Source organism: Heloderma suspectum, chromosome 4 (genome assembly GCF_057233095.1).
Source record: "Heloderma suspectum isolate Gila_16-S chromosome 4, 16-S_ref, whole genome shotgun sequence".
In the NCBI taxonomy this organism is placed as follows: Eukaryota; Metazoa; Chordata; class Lepidosauria; order Squamata; family Helodermatidae; genus Heloderma; species Heloderma suspectum.
Genome location: NC_139461.1, coordinates 128,428,253 through 128,449,097, shown reverse-complemented (window position 1 = coordinate 128,449,097; position 20,845 = coordinate 128,428,253). Strand labels below are relative to the sequence as shown.

Here is a 20,845-nt window from a genome sequence, read left to right as displayed (position 1 = left end):
TAAAACCCAGGCTGGTTAACCAAGGCAGGCTTCCTGGAAAAGAGCTGTTTTCAGGAGGTGCCAGAAACAACCCAATGTTGGTGCCTGCCTGACCTCCAGAGGCAAGGGGTTCCATAGGAAGGGAGCCACCACACTGAAGGCTCTTCTCTGGGTGGACTCCAGTCAGACCATAGGTCGATGTGGAACCAAAAGGTGCATGCCCTCTGACAGCCTTAGTGATCAGGCAGGTTGGTAAGGGAGAAGGCACTTTCTCAGGTATCCTGGTCCAAAGTTGTTTAGGGTGTTGTACATGAGTACCAAAACCTTAAACCTGGCCTGGTAGTGAATAGGCAGCCAGTGCAGTTCCCTCAGCAAAGGAGTTGCATCCTGAAAAAGGCAGCTTCTAGGGATGTCCGCGGAATCTGCCACAGACTCCAATGAGGCCGAATTCCAGTGAATTTACTTACCTGTGTGCCTCTCCGGACTGAATATCCACCCCTGGCTGGTTCCATTCCGCCGTCTGTGCAGAACCTGGAAGTAAGTGATCGGACACAAATGGCGTCAGCTATGCCATTTGCGTCCCTGTTTTTCCTCACGATAGGCTACGCGTCCTATTTACGTAGATACTTACATAGCCTATTGCGAGAAGAAATGGGGATGCAAATGGCACAGCTGATGCCATTTGCGTCTGGAGAGCACTGTGGGAGCCAGGACAGAGCTGGCCGGTGGCTCCACAGAGTGGACCCAGCCGGCTCGGATTCCAGGGGGGAGGAACGGATCGCTTCCCCCCCATTGAAGATTCCAGGGGGAGGAATGGATCCCCTCCCCCCGGCAGACCCCCACGTAGGGACCCGTACATCCCTAGCAGCTTCCAATAACAGCTGAGCTGTTGTATTCTGCATTTACCCCAGCTTCTGGAGCAGCCTTAAGTAGGGATGGTGGAGAATTCCACCACGGATTTCAGTGAGGCCGAATGCCAGTGCATTTGCCCCCCTGAAATCTGTGGCAGAACAAAGCCCCCTGCCCCACCACCCCGCAAAAGGCAAATGAAATGGAGCACCTACCTGGTGCTGTTTGCGCTGCTTTGTGAATGGCGGCTGCATCTAGGGATGTACGAAAGTCACTTACCTTTTTGAAAAGTGACATTCGTGGTGGGGGGGAGGCACTCCGTCCCTCCCCCCCAAATCCTGGCCAGCCGGCCGGCTCCTCTCCGCAGGGATTCTGCGGAGCCGCCGGCCGGCTCCGCCAGCAGCCGGACATCCAGCCGCTGGCTAGCAGGGATGCAAATGGCGGCAGCTGCGGCTGCCACCATTTGCATCCCTGCAGTCAGCTGTGAGAGGCTAAGTAAATGTTTACGTAGCCTATCACGGCTGATTTAAAAGAAAAAAAAAACACGCGTGTACGCAAATGGCGGCACCAATGGGCACCGCCATTTGCGTTCCTTATTTTGGCCTATCACGGTGTTTTTTAAAAATCTAGCTGTGATAGGCTACGTAAATCTTTACATAGCCTATCACGTTGTTGTTGGGTTTTTTACTGGAAATGGTGGTGGCAGAAGCCAGTCGGAAGACCGGCCGCCACAGCCGCCGCTGCCGCCGAACCGCCGCCGGATCTGCTGCCGGAGCCACCGCTGCCAGGAAGATCCGCCCAAGGTAAGTCCCATACCGGGGGCTGGCAGGGGGGTGGCAGACCATTCCGCCACCGATTTCGGGGGGCCGAATGCGCTGGCATTCGGCCTCCCCGAAATCCGTGGCGGAATTCTCTGACATCCCTAGCCACATCTGCGGCCGCCATTCGCTTCACAATTTTTCCCGTGATAGTCTACGTAAATACTTAAATACTGCTAATGCAGGGATGCCCTTTGCATCCCTGCGGAGGCCATGATAGGCTACGCAAATATTTATGTAGCCTATCATAGGAAAAAAAAAGGGAATGCAAATGGCGGCCGCACATAATGGAGGGGCTTATTCCAGGGTAAATGTGTATAGGATTCCAGCCCAAAAGTGTTTGGCCCCAGGACATGGTTCAGCATGGTGTCTTTATGGATTTTAATCCAGTGATGTACAAAAGTCCCACTTCTTTCTGAGATTGTTCGAAATATATAAGCATAAATCCCCTTAATTATTTTTTTGCCCAAAGCAAACACATGGCATAATACAGAATGTAAAATTTGCCTGTTAACCATTACATAATTCAAAATCTAACTGATGGGACAAAGGAGGAAACCTAAATGTAGACACACTCAAGAATTCAAGCCCTAGTATGTGTGAGTACTCATGTGTACCTGCACATGAGATTCCTCTCCCTCTTTCCCAGTGAACATATGATTGATGTTGTCATCCATAACATCGCCTGTTTTCTGTTGGGCACAAGGGAGAAGGAACAGATGTACCTTAATTCATCCTTCTCCACCTTCACAAACAACAAACAAACAAACAAAAACACAAGTGATCAGGTCTATCAGAGATAATTAGGAATGGCCAGATCCCTCCCTCTGGGTTTGATTCAAAACGGCAAACTAAGCATCTCCACCCACCAAAAATAAGCAAATAAATCAGGAGATAGCTTGATTCATTTTGAGTCCAGTTACAAGCCAAATCAGCCCCTATTGTGTCCTTAGCTACATTGTCAGGAGTGCAATGGGGTCTATTCTCCCCTACAACTATCTCTCGGTAAGCCTCCAAACTCCCTCCTTCTCACTTTCCCACCAGCATCCAAGCCTATTCCTCTCCCACCTCCATCTGATCCTCCAAACCCTCTTCCCCATCCCTTCCATCCCCTTATTAGCCCCTGTGTGGATAATGTCATTATATAGTTTAGTCACTAGGTGGCACTGGACATAATTGTATATGGAGTCAGGAGTTTCCCATTCTGTCCTTTTTGAAGGAGACAACAAAAAGTTCTTGTCTAGCTTCCTGACTGGTATATCCTCTCTCAGCCTTTCATATTAACTTCCAAACTGCATCCCTTCTTTCCCACCCCCCTATTTCCCCAACTGCTTTTTCAGTGCTATATGGGGGAAGAAATTAAAACAGAAGCCGGATATGAACTTAGGTGTTCATCATGCTTTCCCGATATTTGATAAAACTGTGTCAAGTGAACGTTTGTATTCCTAACTAAGAATTAGGGCTTATTTGCCCTGATCCTGTGCTTGGCTAATGGTGTGGGGAGTTGTACACACCCCCATGGAAGGTGGGACATGTGTGCATATGTGTGGACGCATGCAGCATCCTCACACAGAGTCTGCATGCTGGCTGATGAAGGTCCACCCCTCCCAGGTCCACCCCTCCCAGTATCAGTCATCTTTCTATTCTGCCCACCCAACCTATAGGATGCACTGCAGGTGCTTATGTTTGCTTAGGGGCTGTGTAGGACTTTTTGTTTTCCTCCTGCAAACCGAATTTGCACTGGGATACAGGGTTTTTCACCTACTCTACACTGATCCAATAAGGGAGCTATGGGATATCTGTATGGGTTATCAATCAGTTGGTCCCAATGGCAGGACAGTGGAGAAAAGACATTAACAGGCCACTCATTGGTGAGAACATGAGGAACTTTAATGGCAAAAGGTGGTTCCCTACATGTGTTGTGAAGGACCCCTGGACCCAGGGAGAGAGAGGGAAACCTCCTTGCGGCCAGACTGGAGCAAGGGGCTTGAGGAAGCAGTGAGTCAGGAGGGCTTCCCTCAATCAAAGGTATCTAACCAGCCATAGGCAAGCTATATACTGCTTGAACCTGGGGCAGGGTGACTTGCCAGTTATAAGCCAATGAGGAGGGGTTGCAAAGAGACCCTTCCCTCATTTAATTCCCACACCATTATTGTGTCCCACTGCAGACCTTCTGTGTCATATTTTAAATAAAGTTGTGGCCGCAGTTCATCTAATACCTGTGTCTCTCTCACCTCTTTCTTCTGGGTGGGAGCGCAAAGTATGAACTTTGGCAATGTCAGTGGAAATAACAGTTCAACCCACATGGTAATGTGTGGCCATCAGTACCACAGGATGTAGTGATGGTCACCAATTAGTCTTGATGGCTGTGTGCTACCACCAGTACCAGAGGCAGTGAGCCAATGTACACCAGTTGCTGGGGAACATGGGTGGGAGGGTGCTGTTGCACTCGGGTCCTGCTTGTGGGTTCCTGGTCGACAGCTGGTTGGCCACTGTGTGAACAGAATGCTGGACTAGATGGACCCTTGGTCTGATCCAGCAGGGCTCTTCTTCTGTTCTTCTGTTCTTAATGCACACAGAGTCTAGCAAGAAGTGTGGGCATTCTCTTAGGGCAGGTGGACTTCATTCAGCCTGAGGGCTGAATGCAATTTCAGAGAAGCTCTCAGGGGCCACATTCTAGTGGTGGTCAGGGCCAGAGGCAAAGGGGGTGGGGAAAAAGACAAAAGGGGCAGAGCCAAAATAGATTTTCACTTCCAGCTCTTACTGTCAGTAACCAATCCTTAAGAGAGAGGCAGTTCAACCTGTTAGAAGGGGGTGGTGGCAAAACCTGGGAAACCACAAGACAATATGTGGTTGGGGGAAAGGAGGTGGGGCATTCTGAGCATCCCCTGGGGAGAGGCACTCTATGTGGAAAGATTGTTTGTTTGTTTGTTTCATTTCTATACCTCTCAATAGCCAGAGCTTTCTGGGTGGTTCACAAAGATTAAAACCACAGAGTGCAGGATAAAACAATATCATTACTATTATTATTATTTATATTTCTATACCGCCCCATAGCCAAAGCTGTGTGGGAGGTTTACAAAAGTTAAAACTTTAAAATACAATATACAAAGTTTAAAAACCATTGACATAAAAAACATACATAGAATATATACAAAAAAATATAGCTAAAAACAACTTTGAAGTAAAAACATTTTTTTAAAAAAAATCAACAATAAAACATAGCTTAAAACAACACTGCTTAAAACAGTATAGAAAAGTCAACAAAAGGAACAAGAGTTCTCAAAAGGGAAGGCCTGCCAGAATAACAGAATCTTTAATTCCCACTTAAAAACCTTCAACGAGGTCGGCAGGTGCATTTCAACTGGCAGGTCATCCCACAGCTGAGGGGCAGCAAAGGAAAAAGGTCCTTTTGTGTGTGGTTGCCAGTCTCACATTAGGCAGCTGCAGCAGATAACCCTCAGAGGACCTTAGGTAGCAGACTGGGGCATAGGGGAGAAGGCGCTCCCTGAGGTACCTTGGACCTAGACCATGAAAGTCTTTAAAGGTAAGAACCAGCACTTTATATTTTCCTTGGAAACAAATTGGCAGCCAGTGTAAAGATTTTAAAACTGGTGTAATATGGTCTCCACGGGATGTCCCAGAGACCAACCTGGCTGCCATATTTTGTACCAGTTGAAGTTTCCAAGCTAAATATACAGGCAGCCCCAAGTACAGTGCATTGCAGAAATCAAGCCTAGAGGTTACCAGCACATGCACCACTGTTACCAGATCCACATGTTCCAGGACTGGGTGTAGCTGGCATATCAGCCGAAGATGATAACAAGCACTTCTCACTGTTCCCTCCACCTGGGGTGCCAGGAGCAGAGATGGCTCAAGAAGCACCCCTAAGCTACGAACTTGCTCCTTCAGGGGGAGTGCAACCCCATCCAGAAATGGTTGACATACCTCAATGCCTGAAATAGGACTAGGGATGCATGGATCCCCTTACTTGGGGTCCGTTGGGTGGGGGGAGGAAATCCAGTCCTCCCCCCAGAATCCTCCCCGGCTGACTCTGCTCAGCGGGGAGTCTGCGGAGCTGCTGGCTGGCTCCGGCCACTGCCAGACTTCTGGCTGCGGCCGGTCTTTGGACGCAAATGGTGTCCAATGTAGGGGATGCCATTTGCGTTCCTGCCGTTGGCCATGATTGGCTATGTAAATATTTACGTAGCCTATCATGGTTAATGGCAGGGATGCAAATGGTGTCTGCTATGCCATTTGTGTCCCTGCTCTTTGCCGTGATAGTCTACATAAATATTTATGTAGCCAATCACGGCCAAGGGCCGGGGGATGCAAATGGCATCCCCTACGCCAGACGCCATTTTGTTCTGCAGCCCAGCGGTGGATGGCTGCGGAAAGAAGACAGTGACCCAGACCAGCCACCATCAGGTAGGTTCTGTTCTGGGGGTATTTTGGGGGGTGGCAGGGGGGTAGTCCGTTACGCCACAGACTCCAGGGGGCCAGATTCCAAAGAATCTGGCCTCATTGGAGTCTGTGGCAGATTTCTCTGCCATCCCTAATTAGGACCTTTCACGATGAGCACTTCTGTCTCTTGCCTGGATTCAGTTTCAGCTTGTTCTCCCTCATCCTGCCTATTACCAACTTCAGGCAGTCACCATTCAGAGGAGTCATACCTTCCTTGGATAAAGATGTTAAGGAGAAATAGATTTGGGTGTCATCAGCATACTGATAACACTCAGCCCCAAACCTCCTGATGGTCTCTCCCAGTAGCTTCATGTAGATGTTGAACAGCATTGGGGATAGAATGGAACCCTAAGGGACTCCACATTATAGTTCCTTTTTCGAGGAACAAGTATTCCCGAGTGACACCATCTGGAACCATCCTGAGAGAAAGGAATGGAATCATTGCAGAGCAGTGCCCCCAACCCCCAACTCCCTCAGGCTATCCAGAAGGATACCATGGTCGATAGTATAGAATGCCTCTGAGAGATCCAAAAGAATCAACAGGGATGCACTCTCCCTATCGATTCCCAGGAGAAGATCATCCACCAAGGTGGTCATTGCAGTCTCAGCTCTGTATCCTGCTCTGATGCTGGTTTGAAATGGGTCAGGATAATCAGTTTCATCCAAGACTGCTGGAGATTAATGGACACTGCCTTCTCGATTACTTTGCCCCCAAATGGTAAATTACTTACTTATTATAATTATAATGATTGAAGTCTAGGGCGACAAGGGAAGGCTTCCTCAGAAGTGGTCTAACAATTGCTTCTTTTAGACAGGATGGAAAATCACCTTCCCTTAGGGAGGCATTAATAATATTCAGCAAAATTTGCTTTACCCTCTCCCCTCCCTGGACTACAAGCCAGGATGGGCAGAGATCAAGAGAGCAAGTTGTCTTTTTGACCAAACCAAGCAGCTCGTCCAATCATCAGGAGTCAGAAGCTGAAAATGATCCAGTTGAATCATGCAAGCAGAGCTGCTGGACACCCCACTGTTGATTTCTGTCCCCATGACAGCATCCAAGTTGGCTCGTATCTGAGAGATTTTATCTGCAGAAAACTCGTTAAAGGCATCACAGCGAGCTACTGAAGGCTCTAAGATCCGATGCAGTGTGTGTGCGTGCGGGGGGGATGGGGACTCGGCTCCCTAACCACTCTGAACAGCTCAGCTAGGCACGGATTTGCAGACACAATATGTGCAGAGTAGACAGCTCTCTTCACTGCACATATCACCACCTCATAGGTCTTCAAATGATCCCTATGATGTGTCTCATCAGATTCAAATTGAGTTTTCCGCCATCCATGCTCTAGTCTTTGTCCTTTCCACTTCAGCTCCCTCAGTTCTCCTGCAAACCATGGAGCTTGTTTGGAAGCATGTAGGAGAGAACGTCTAGGAGTGACCGTGTCAATGAACGCTTAAAACCACAATTTAACAGTGCAACCAGAATAAAACCTAGCAGCAATGCAGAGATGTAAAATATGGATTTAAAACACCAAAGCTAAAAGACCAGGAAGCTAAAATGCTAAAATACTGGGAGAATAAGAAGGACTTCGCCTGGCGCTGGAAGAAGAACAACGTAGGCACCATGCAAACCTCTCAAAGGAGCTCATTCAACAGCTGAGGTGCCACAGCAGAAAAGGTCCTCTTCCTGGTAGCCACCCACCTCACTTCCTTTGGCAGGGGCTCATGGAGAAGGACCGCTGAAGAGGACCTTAGGGTCCAGGCAGGCACATATGGGAGGAGGCGATCCTCCCATATTTCTTGGGCACCACATTTTTATGCAGGGTATAGGTAGGAATTCTTTCTGAAAAGTTATAAATCGTGCCTGGCCAAAAATTTCTCCCACATTTTTTTTTGTTGACCATTCTCATTCAATTTGATAAAAAAGAAATTGCTTTCGAAAAGAAATCCAAAAGAGGAGAAGTATCGGAGCAATTCTCATGGGTTGAGTTCGCGATTCTTGTGCTTACCGTACTTATGAGGTGGCTGAGGAGCGTTCATGAGTATCCAGTCTGTCATCATACAGTAATCTCTATGGCAGCCTGTAGCCCCCTCAGCTTCCCACACTTCAATGAAAGCCATCATGAGGGAGACATCATGAGGCAATTCCTCCCATGAGACTTTTTTCAGTTCAGAAAGTACAGGTGACCTGGGAGGCTGCAGAGCAATGGAAAGATGTGTATTAGAGAAAGAGAAAAAACACACAGCACCCTCGGCCACAGTGATTAGGTAAGCTCAACAAACAAAAGACATTCAAAATTTTGCCTCAGATAAGTGGAAGCATCAATGCAATTGATGCTGTTGCCACTCACAGAAGCAGTGCAATAAGCTAAAAACTCTTGGGGGAAAAGAATGAACCTGTGCTAAAATTCCTGCCAATAGTGAACCCTATTGGTGATAACTGTTGGAGAATTTATCCTCCCCTAAGAGAAATTCAGTGAAATCCCCTCCCCCATTCCTCTGCCCACAAATAGGCTGGATAATTTTGAGAGGATGTTTGTACACAGCTCCGGTTATAATTACAAAGAAGCATGATTCTATATATAGATTGGTTTTGCTGGATTGCACCAAGATGTCTATATGGATTTGGATACTTTTCCCCAATCAAGCTGAAATTTCAAGATGGAATGACTATTTGGTGTGGGTGGACGAAAGGCACTTACCTTTCTTTGAAGCTTGTTCGCGGTGGGGGGGAGGCGCTTCACGGCTCCCCCCGCGAAGTTCAGGCCGGGGGGGAGGCTTCCTGCCTCGCCCCGGCCGAAATTCAGGCTGGGGGGGAGGCTTCCCACCTCGCCCGGATGAAATTCAGGCCAGGGAGGAGGCTTCCCGCCTCGCCCGGCCACGAACGCCATTGTGTTTTTTTTTTTAAAAAAAAAATGCCCCTGTGATAGGCTGCGTGACGATTAACGTAGCCTATCATGGCTGACTTTGCAAATCTAGCCGTGATAGGCTACGTTAATCATCACGTAGCCTATCATGGGGGCGTTTTTTTTTCTGTTATTGGAATGGCGGGGGCGGCAGCCGGTCGAAAGACCGGCTGCCGCTCCCGCCCCGCTCGAACACCCGCCGAACCGCCGGCCGGACCCACCGCCGGGAGGGACATTCGGCAAAGGTAAGTCCCGTCCCAGGGGGGGTGCGGGGAGCAGGGGGGGTCCGGAGGATTTCTCCCCGAAACTTGTTCGGCGGGCCGAACACGTTGGCGCTCGGCCCCCTGAAGTTTCAGGGAGAAATTCTCCGCCATCCCTACTATTTGGTTTCAAAGTTTCTTGTTTGGCTAAGCTCAGCTAAAGGAGCTTAGGAGTTGATATTTGTTGAACAGTAATTATTTTTTTGTTCAAGTTTGCTATTTTTGAATCCTTTGAGCAGTACGTTCTTCTCTTAGACTGGAGGAAATTGAATTTTTAAAAAGTTAATTCTAAAATCAAAAGATCTATTCCCATATGCCTCCCTTTGTCTAAGAAACATTGTTCTGAACCTCACAATACACACACAGAAAAAGCCATGATAACTGCCGGGGGGGGGGGGGAGAGAGGATGAAGAGAAATAAACTTAGCAAATTATGTTTGCAAGAAGCTCCCATTTGTCTAAGAATGCAGATGCTTCTGCATTAAAAAACTGGCAGCCATATGGCTTGCAATCAAGCATGACACTTGCTGTTAGTGTATTTATACATAGGTGCTTAGAGGGTAAATTTTGCTGTTAAAACAAAATGGGTGGGGGGGAATCTGCTGCTGATGAAGTTGAATACAAATCACACACACACACGCGCGCGCGCACACACACACACACACACTCGGTCTGTCTAGCAATTTAAAGGATTGTACTTGATGGATCATCTCCTTTTTAATGGATTATTCCAGCTTTCCCCAACCTGGTGCCTTTCAGAGCTTTTGGACTACAGATCCCAGGATTCTTGACTAGTGGCCATGCTAGCTGGGGCTTATGGGAGTTGAAGTCCAAAATATCTAGAGGGAACCAGGGTGGGGAAGGCCTGATTATTCCATCAATTACATTTAAATAAATTGCATTTTACTAGAACCACAATATAGGTCCCCTTTTGAGATATTGCAGGAAGTCTAACACAGCAGCCCTACACAGAAGTCCAGTTGAGTTCAAGAAGTTAGTCTGATTGAGTTAAATGTGACTTACCCCCAATTAGATGTGCATAGGATGGCAGCCTAAGATAACTTAAGAATGTAATGAACTAAGAGCACAATCCTGTGCATGTGGAGGGACCATGGTCTGTTCTGTACAACTAATGTGCATCGTAAAAATAATGTGCTTCATATCTTGAGGTGGTTGACATACTGGCAAAATATGATCACATTGTCCAATCTTCCTGCCTTATTTTGTAGGGATGCCAGAGAATTCCGCCACGGACCCCGATGAGGCCAGATTCTTTTGAATCTGGCCTCCAGAGTCCATGGCAAAAAGAATCCCTTACCTCCACCTCCCTCCACCTCTGAAGCACCAGCGATACAGCTGCTATTGCTGTGCCATATCGCTGGCTGAGGCTAACTCAGGACACAAATGGCGTCCAGAGTCAGCCTGATAAGGCATGGCAATGGCGGCCACCCATATCGCTGGTGATACGGAGCCGGCGGCCAGCTCCGTGGATTCATCACAGAGTGTCAATGGCTGAAGAGGATTCTGGGGGGAGGGATGGATCATCTCCCCTCCCGTGGAATCCCCCAGGAACAAAAGGTAGGGGTTCCACTCATCCCTACTATTTCATGCCAGCTGATATTTATGTAGGGGTGTACAAACCCCACTCACCCGAGTCTGCTGGGGGGGTCCATGGGGGGGGAGGTGATCCGTTCCTCCCCCCAGAGTCCTCCCTGGCTGGCTCTGCTCTGCAGCGAGTCTGCAGAGCCGCCAGCCATGTCCGTCTGCTGCTGGACTTCAGTCCGCTGCTGGTCTGCAGACACAAATGGCGTCCGGCGTAGCAGATGCCATTTGCATCTGCAGACTGGCAGCGGATGGCAGCGGAGTGAGAGGACGGACCTGGACCCGGCCAGCGGCAGGTAGGATTCAGCCAGCGCAAACTTCATGGGGTGGCGGAGGTGAGTGGTCCGTTCCGCCACGGACTTCGGGGACTCACGGAATTCTCTGCCATCCCTATGTTTATGGACCTTTTACAAAGGCAGCCTCATGTATTACAATATTCCCGTCGCGCCGGGAGCGAGCTGCCCGCTCCCAAGATGGCGGCCGGAGCCGGGAAGGTGAAGCAGGACATGCCGCCGCCGGTCGGGTACGGGCCCATTGACTACAAGAGGAACTTGCCCCGGCGGGGGCTCTTGGGCTATAGCCCGTTCGCCATTGGAATTGGGACCCTCGTCTATGGCTATTATTCCCTTGTGACATGGAACCGAGAGAGGCGGCGCCTGAACATCGAGGACCTGGAGATGCGAGTGGCCATCTTTCCCCTTCTTATGGCTGAGGATGACCGCAGGATGCTACGCATCTTGCGTCAAAATCTCGACGAGGAGGCCAAGATCATGAAGGACATCCCCGGCTGGCAGATCGGTGAGTCTCTGTTCCACACCACACGCTGGGTGCCCCCCACGCTCGACGAGCTCTTTTACCTACACCCGCAGAGCGTGCTCGACAACGCTAAATTTGGTTGCCAGTTTTACGTGTGAGCGGCAGCAGGGTTTGTGTGAACCGCCCAGAGAGCTTCGGCTATTGGGCGGTATAGAAATAAAATGAAACGAAATGAATGAATGAATGAAATTCCAAATGAGAGGTTATCAGAGCATGGATAACTGTAGCTAGACTATCTCTGTCCAAATGAGGACATAGCTGGTATATCAGCCTAGGCTGATGGAAGGTGCCCTGTGCCATCCGGTCTACCTGTGTCTTGAGTGACAATTCTGGATCCATGAGCACCCCCAAACTGTGGACCTGATCCTTTAGGGTGAGTGCAACCCTATCCAGAAGAGGTTGAACATCACTTAGTCAAGCAGATAAAACACTTAATAAGAGTATCTCCATCTTGTCTGGACTGAATCTCATCCAGTGCATTGTTCCACCCAGACCTTGGTTCAAAATGCCTTCTGCCTCACCTGGGTTTGATGTAGGGGTGAACGAAAGTCACTTACCTTTTCTCGCAGCTTTTTCGCGGTGGGGGGGAGCGCTTCGCTGCTCCCCCCGCGAAGTTCAGGCCGGGGGGGGAGGCTTCCCGCCTCGCCCGGCCGAAATTCAGGCCGGGGGGGGGAGGCTTCCCGCCTCGCCCGGCCGAAATTCAGGCCGGGGAGGAGGCTTCCCGCCTCGCCCGGCCGCGAACACGAAAGTAAAAAAAAAAAAAAAGTCCCCTGATAGGCTACGTGACGATTCACGTAGCCTATCACGGCTAGATCTGCAAAGTCAGCCGTGATAGGCTACGTGAATCGTCACGTAGCCTATCACAGGTGACTTTAAAAAAAAAAGCGCGTACGCGAATGGCGGCCCCCATAGGGAGCCGCCATTCGCGTTCCTTATTTAGTTGCTGTAGTCTACGTCAATGTTTACGTAGACTACGGCGAAAATAAGGGCAACGCAAATAGCGTTGCCCTTATTTTCGCCGTAGTCTACGTAAACATTGACGTAGACTACAGCGACCAAATAAGGAACGCGAATGGCGGCTCCCTATGGGGGCCGCCATTATCCGTACACACTTTTTTTTTTTTTTTAAAGTCACCCGTGATAGGCTACGTGACGATTCACGTAGCCTATCACGGCTGACTTTGCAAATCTTGCCGTGATAGGCTACGTGAATCGTCACGTAGCCTATCAGGGGACGTTTTTTTTTTTTTTTCTTTCATTGCAATGGCGGGGGCGGCAGCCGGTCGAAAGACCGGCTGCCGCTCCCGCCCCGCTCGAACACCCGACGAACCGCCAGCCGGAGCCGCCGCCGGGAGGGACATTCAGGGAAGGTAAGTCCCGTCCCGGGGGGGGGGGCGGGGGGCGAGGGGGGCGGAGGATTTCTCCCCGAAACTTGTTCGGGGGGCCGAACACGTTGGCGTTCGGCCCCCCAAAGTTTCGGGGAGAAATTCTCCGCCATCCCTAGTTTGATGAAAAGGAGAGTTAATGCTGGGTGTCATTCTTTTCAATGCCACTGATATTGTCCTTTACCTTATCAATAGGGCTGCGTACCACTTCGGCCCGAACCCCGAGTTGAAGCTGGCCATTTTGGGTCACTTTGTGCCCCTTCCGAACCAAAGCAGAAGACATGTCGCCATTCCTCCAGGCCTCAGGAGATGGTGGCAGCATCAGTGAAGACAGCAGAAGTGGTTGGCGGTGGCAGCAGTGAAGACAACAGTGGCGGTGGTGGTGAAGGAGGCAGCAGCAGCAGAGGAGGAGGCTGCCCAGGTAAGAAGCTGGGGGGTTGCATGGGGGTGTCAGGGGGTACCCAAAGCGGGGTTCACCGTCCGAACCTCGCTTTGGGTTTGGGGCTGAGGAGGGTTGGGGGGGCAAATCTGCCCGAGCTGGATCAGGCCCACTTCAGAAGCCTCAAAGCTGCTTCTGAGTAGGATTGGGGGGGGGGCCTGTACAGCCCTACTTATTAATAACACTGTTTACAACTTACACTTTGCTTTATCAATTTTTTTCCCCCAGGACAGTTCTGCCATGTACTCCTATCTAGACCTCTTCCTTTATAAACTAGTCATGCTGGCCACTGTATTAGGTTATGTTTGCTTAAAAATAAATAAATATTGTCTTAAGTAGTTGTAACCTTCTTGTGGGTTGTGTATTCTCTTTCTACTAGGGATGTACAGATCATGTACAATCGGTTCCATCTGTGTTTTGTGGATTGTCAGGAACCTTTCATTCTAATCTGCCCAGGCCCAGCAACAACATCAGTTTTTTTCTGTCTCTGAATTTGGGAAAATTCACATTTGCACAAATGCACATTTACACAAAATTGCATGTGTGAAAATGTACAAATCCCCCCCGCCGCTGCCCCAGCCACCCAAATGTGCTTTTTCATGCTTAAGCCTATGGAGGAAATGCACATTTTTGGTTGTGTGTGTTTTTTTTTTAATGCATATTTTCTACAACAAACAGGAAAGTTAGAAAACCACCCTGCCAGTCCGTGGAATCTTTCTGACAAGGGAAAAGCTAGTTCTCTGTGGAATCCATGGGTCAGATCATGAAAATCTGAACTTATTCAGTTCCATTGCGCATTTCTCCAACATCCCTACTTTGTACTCACTTAGGGGGATGAATCTGGGTAACAGGGTGGGGTGGGGGGAGGGGAGATGAAACTTTAATCAAGACTTCAGAAATTTGATGAACATTATGTGCGTGGTAGAAGACAGAGCCCTATAAGGCAAAAATAGAGCCCTGTTCTCTAAGAAATTTCACTGCATCAGACAGATAAGCAAATTCTGAAATCTGAGATTTCAACTTGTATTCAACTTGAAAGATGATGCTAGAAATGTTGTCTTCCTATGAAAACCAAACCTTTGCAGTGGTTTTGTGAAACAAGTGTTATGAGTTCCCTGGAGGAAGAGTTAACATGGTAAATGTATTTGGGGTGGGTGGGAGAGTCATGCATTCAACTGCTTGCAACACATTTTTTCTGCCTAATGAGACCCAAGAGATTTAGCAGATGTAACAACTATGTTTTACTTCGTGTCATATTCTGTTAATAATGCATTAAGTGGACCAATGGTCTCATCCCACTCTGAATTAGGGATGTATGAAAATCACTTACCTGTTTGAGGATTATGCTGATGCTGGGGGGGAGACACTCCATTCCTCCCCCCCGGAATCCTGGCCAGCCGGCTCCACTCCGCAGGGATTCTGCGGAGCCGCCAGCCGGCTCCGCCAGCGGCCGGACATCCGGCCGCTGGCTTGCAGGGATGCAAATGGCGGCGGCCGTAGCCACCGCCGTTTGCGTCCCTGCAGTCAGCTGTGATAGGCTACGTAAATGTTTACGTAGCCTATCACGGCTGATTTTTTTTTAAAAAATGCGCGTACGCAAATGGCGGCACCCATGGGCGCCGCCATTTGCATTCCTTATTTTGGCACGTCTTAGTCTACGTAAACATTTACGTAGACTAAGACGGTGAAAATAAGGGGAACGCCAATAGCATAGTGTCTACGCTATTTGCGTTCCCCTTATTTTCGCCGTCTTAGTCTACGTAAACGTTTACGTAGACTAAGACGTGCCAAAATAAGGAACGCAAATGGCGGCGTCCAGGGGCGCCGTCATTTGCGTACGCATGTTTGTGTGTGTGTTTTAATCAGCCGTGATAGGCTACGTAAACATTTACGTAGCCTATCACGGTGTTTTTTTAAAATCTAGCCATGATAGGCTAAGTAAATCTTTACGTAGAGTATCACTTTTTTTTGTTTTTGTTTTTGTTTACCTGGAAATGGCAGCGGCGGCAGCCGGTCAGAAGACCGGCTGCCGCAGCCGCCGCTGCCGCCGCCCCATCGCCGGAGCCGCCACCAGAACCGCCGCCGCCAGGAAGATCCGCCTAAGGTAAGTCCCATCCCGGGGGGGCAGGGGGCCGTTCCGCCACCGATTTCGGGGGACTGAATGCGCTGGCATTTGGCCTCCCCGAGATCCGTGGCAGAACTTTCGTACATCCCTACTCTGAAATGCCTATCCCTGTGCAGGGATGGGTGAATTTTCTATCACTAATACTGGACTTTTTTTTTTAATTGAGATTAACTTCCATATAGTGGCTTTGGTGGAGTCTGCTCATGGATGGGAAGCATTGGATAGCATCGGTTTTAGGAGATTGTAAGTATAAGGATGAATATGTTTGCATTGAAACCATATTTAACTTTAACTGGCTTTGTTTGTTTGTTTATTAGTTAAAACAGGCTTTAAACATCAGATACCACCTAATTTTTTTAAAATCTGATTTAATTAAACCCATCTTAAATTTGTTTTTAAAGTTCATGGATTTTGAATTGGCTTGAAACTACTGTACGTTTCTGTACACAACTAGAGAGGGACATTTCATCCTATGTGTCATCATAAATATAAACTCATGCAAGATGCTTCAGAAAATAAGTGGGAGTTACGTAGAGGAGCACAGGCTATTTAGGAGTCAGATATGGAAAGCAAAATGCAGTAAAAATGATTAGCATGGCTTGTTATTTTTTGCTGTATCCATCCACACACACACTATTAGGGCAGGCAGGGCTGGCATCAGTGCCCAGAATTTGTGGACAGCTGGCAGGACCCGCTGCTGACATCTGCCCTGATCTCGTCTAAAAATACATTTTGGCCTGCTGCTCCAAGTAGTACCAGTAGGGATGGGAATGGAATGGAATTCTTCCATGGACTCGAATTCTTTAGAATCCTGCCCCCCGGAGTCTGTGGCGGAATGGAAGACTTACCCCTGCCTCCACACGGAATCCTCTTTGGCCAGATCCTCCGGCTCCGGATTGCCAGCGATATGGCCGCCATGGCGTATCGTTGGTTGAAGGGAAGTGACTGTGGATGCAAATGGCATCCAGGATGCCATTTGCGGCCATAAAGGCCTTAGCTTAAGGTAAACGCAGCCGTAAATGGCTGCATTTACCTTAAACTAAGGCATTTACAGCTGCAAATGGCATCCTGGATGCCATTTGCATCCGTGCTTTTACTTAACGTGATAGGCTACGTAAATATTTACATAGCCAATCATGGCCAAGGGCAGGGATGCAAATGGCATCCGCTACGCCGGATGCCATTTGCGGCCACAGCCCGGCAGCAAATGGCTGCGGAATGAAGACAACGGACCCGGACCAGCCACCACCAGGTAGGGTCTGTCCTGGGGGAATTTTGGGGGGTGGCGGGATGGTAGTCCATTCTACCACAGACTCTGGGGGGGGGGCAGATTCTAAAGAATCCAGCCTCATTGGAGTCTGTGGCGGATTTCTCTGCCATCCCTAGCAGTGTGTTTTACTAGTAGGGATGTATGAGAATTCCATTTGGGGTGTGAAAACTCAATGGGATTTTTCCAGTTTGGCCCAGGGGATTTCGTTCCTTCCCCACTGGCATCAACTCAATCTGTAATGAGTCGAGCCAATACACGGTTTCTGGGTTGTTGCTGTTTTTTAATGGCAGCAATTTATGGATTTTTTTGATGGTGGGAACTTCAAATTTGCACAAATGGTGTCATATACATGTGTGTGTGTGTGTGTGATCTTGTGCAAGTGTGCTCAATCGCAAGTCCACCTGTCCATTGTGTAGCCCCGCAGAGGCATATTGCTGTCTTGTAAATATTCTTGTCACTTACATCCTTTCCACACACTGCTTCTTTTAACCCACCAGAGCCATATTCCATACTTGTTATCAAAGAACTTGTTTATTTCCCATCCTATTTGCTTTAGAAGTGCTGAAGTGGAAGATGAAGTTGATATTTACAAGAGGGGAATGTGCCTCTGCAGGGCTTCATGACAGAGAGATAGACTTGTAATCATGTGCACTTGTGCAAGATCACAATGATGATGATGATGATGATGATGATGATGATGATGGAGAAGAAGAAGAAGAAGAAGAAGAAGAAGAAGAAGAAGAAGAAGAAGAAGAAGAAACCACTTGAGCAAATTTCAAGATCCTCCAACCAAATTGCAGAAATTACAATTGTGCAACTGATGGAACCCCCAAAGAAATGCACAAAACATTTCAGGGATGAGAAAGAAAAAAAAAAATCCACTACAGTCCACTGCTGCTTACCAGAATGGAAACGCTGCTGAATCCCATCAGGTTTAAGAAATGAATGGAATTCCCAGCATTGCACATCCCTATTTACTAGGTAGTTTATACCTGGAGGCCTGATATATCTCTGCAGAATGAAACCACTTAGGGAAGCTTTCAGGTCATGTCAGAAGAATTAAGACATTTTTGTTTATCTTCTGACTTCCTGATTTTTTTTTCTTGTTCATGAATTTCATAATCTAAAGGTTTCCAATACTTTTCAAAGGAATCTAATTTAAAAGCTTTCCAGACACACATTTTACATTTCCCATTTTCTTCCCTTCTTAACATTTTGGTGAACTACTATGAAGAGCAATTATGAGATTTGATTTTAAAAAAATTCAGAATATAATGCTTCTAAAATGGGGTAATCCACTCAAAAAGATAGTATCATGTTTCATCATAGGCTGTACTGTCAATATTGGGTTGCACACACAACATATAGAAATGCATTTTCAAATCAAGATTTAAGAACTATGCAAGCCAACCATCATCTTGGCCTCCTGTGGTTCATTAGTTCTTGCAGCATAAACATCATGGATCTGGTTGTACTGGTATATATTTGTATACCACTTGCCACCAATCTGGTTTGTCTAGAATTCACAAACACATGTTCAGCACTTGAGGAAGGTTTGCATGACCCCACCCCATTACACGCACACATACACACACACACACACACACACACATCACAGGGATGTGCATTCAAACAGCAAGAGAATGTTATTTCCATGCATACTGATGTGTGTGCATTGTGCATAGAGCTTCTCCACATAAGGAGGGGCCCTGATTGGGTCAGACTTCCTCCTAATTTAATGAAGCTCTACATTCGTACATCAGAATGTGAGGCTCTTTCTATGCTGACCAAATACAGGGATGGTGGGGAAGCATTTTCTCTACTGGTGACCGTGGCCTGGTGTGTGGCTGAAGCATGACTGGAGCCATAGCCCCAATGCATGGGGGGGTGGACCTCCCTTTAAGAAGTGCAACACAAAGTGATCATTTGCCTATCTGAAGTGAAGCACTATAATTGGATCATATCACTCTGCCCCCAATCTCCTCCACTATGATATTTTTCATTGGGGATTGCTTCCACATTCAGCTGCAAGTCATCAAATGGGGAATCAATGACTGATGTATGATGGACTGATATACAGGTATGTGTAAATCAGCCTGAACTGAATGATCGAACTGGGAAGAACTAGAAAACCAGGGAGTTCCACCTTCTACCACACCATACAGTATCCTATTCTGAAAAGATTTCCTCACAGAGAGCTGTCACCCTTCCTTTTGAAAACCTCCAAGGACTTGAGGACCCATCGGTGTCTGTGTTGTTTCACTTGGCAACACCAAATGACCATCTTCCAATTGGAAGACTACATTACCTACCACCCCTCAATTATCCTGCTGGGTTGGATCTAGATTTAGACATGTACAACTGGGCTGGCAGATGTGGACATACCTGCCCCTCACTCCCTACAGCAGCTCCTCCAGCCCCCTGAAATTGCTACACTGGACAGGGGACCCTGCTGAATTCGATAACCTGTGGTGCAGAAGGAATCCCCCCAAATCAGTCAGTGATACCTTCCAAAATTTATTTATTTGTTTGTTTGTTTGTTTCTATATGAAGTGATCCATCCCCTTCATGGATAACTGCCTTGTTGTGGCGAAGGGGCTTGCGTAACTCAGTGAAGCCATAAGCTATGCTGTGCAGGGCCACCCAAGATGGACAAGTCATGGCAGAGAGTTCTGACAAAATGTGGTCCACTGGAGAAGGAAATGGAAACCCACTCCAGTATTCTTGCCAAGAAAACCCCATGGAACGTATCACAAGGCTAAAAGATATGACACCGGAAGATGAGCCCCTCAGGTTGGAAGGTGTCCAATATACTACTGGGGAAGAGCAGAGGGAATTTCCAAATAGCGCCAGAAAGAGTGAAGCAGCTGGGCCAAAGCCGAAAGGACACTCAGCTGTGGATGTGTCTGGTGGTGAAAAGAAAATCCGATGCTGTAAAGAACAATCTTGTTTAGGAACCTGGAATGTCAGATCAATGAATCAAGGTAAGCTGGAGGTGGTCAAACATGAGATGGCAAGATTGAACATCAACATCTTGGGAATCAGCAAACTAAAATGGACAGGCATGGGCGAATTTAATTCAGGTGAACATCATATCTACTATTGTGGGCAAGAATCCCTTAGAAGAAATGGAGTAGCACTCATAGTCAACAAAAGGGTGGGAAAAGCCATACTGGGGTACAATCTTAAAAATGATAGAATGATCTCAGTATGAATCCAAGGCAAACCATTCAACATCACAGTAATTCAAGTCTATGCCCCAACCACTGATGCTGAAGAAGCTGCGGTTGATCGGTTCTATGAAGACCTACAACACCTTCTAGAACTCACACCAAAAAAAGATGTCCTCTTCATCATAGGGGATTGGAATGCTAAAGTAGGAAGTCAAGAAATCACTGGGGTAACAGGCAGGCATGGCCTTGGTGTACAAAATGAAGCAGGACAAAAGCTAATAGAGTTTTGCCAAGAGAACACGCTGATCATAGCAAACACACTTTTCCAACAGCACAAGAGACAACTCTACACATGGACATCACCAGATGGTCAATATCGAAATCAGATTGATTATGTCCTTTGCAGCCAAAGATGGAGAAGCTCCATACAGTCAGTAAAAACAAGACCTGGAGCTGACTGTGGCTCAGATCATGAGCTTCTTGTTGCAAAATTTTGGCTTAAATTGAAGAACGTAGGGAAAACCACTAAACCATCCAGGTATGACCTCAATCATATCCCTGATGAATATACAGTGGAGGCGAGGAATAGATTTCAGGGATTAGACCTGATAGACAGAGTGCCTGAGGAACTATGGACGGAGTTCCGTAACATTGTTCAGGAGGCAGCAACGAAATCCATCCCAAAGAAAAAGAAATGCAAGAAAGCCAAGTGGCTGTCTGATGAGGCTTTACAAGTAGCTCACGAAAGAAGGGAAGCGAAAAG

General features: G+C 47.7%; 1 pseudogene; it reads left to right on the top strand.

Annotated features, from left to right (window-relative positions):
• The first annotated feature begins 11,323 nt into the window (after window positions 1-11,323).
• LOC146347389 (NADH dehydrogenase [ubiquinone] 1 alpha subcomplex subunit 13 pseudogene) lies at window positions 11,324-11,869 on the top strand (annotated as a pseudogene).
• The last annotated feature ends 8,976 nt before the right edge of the window (window positions 11,870-20,845 follow it).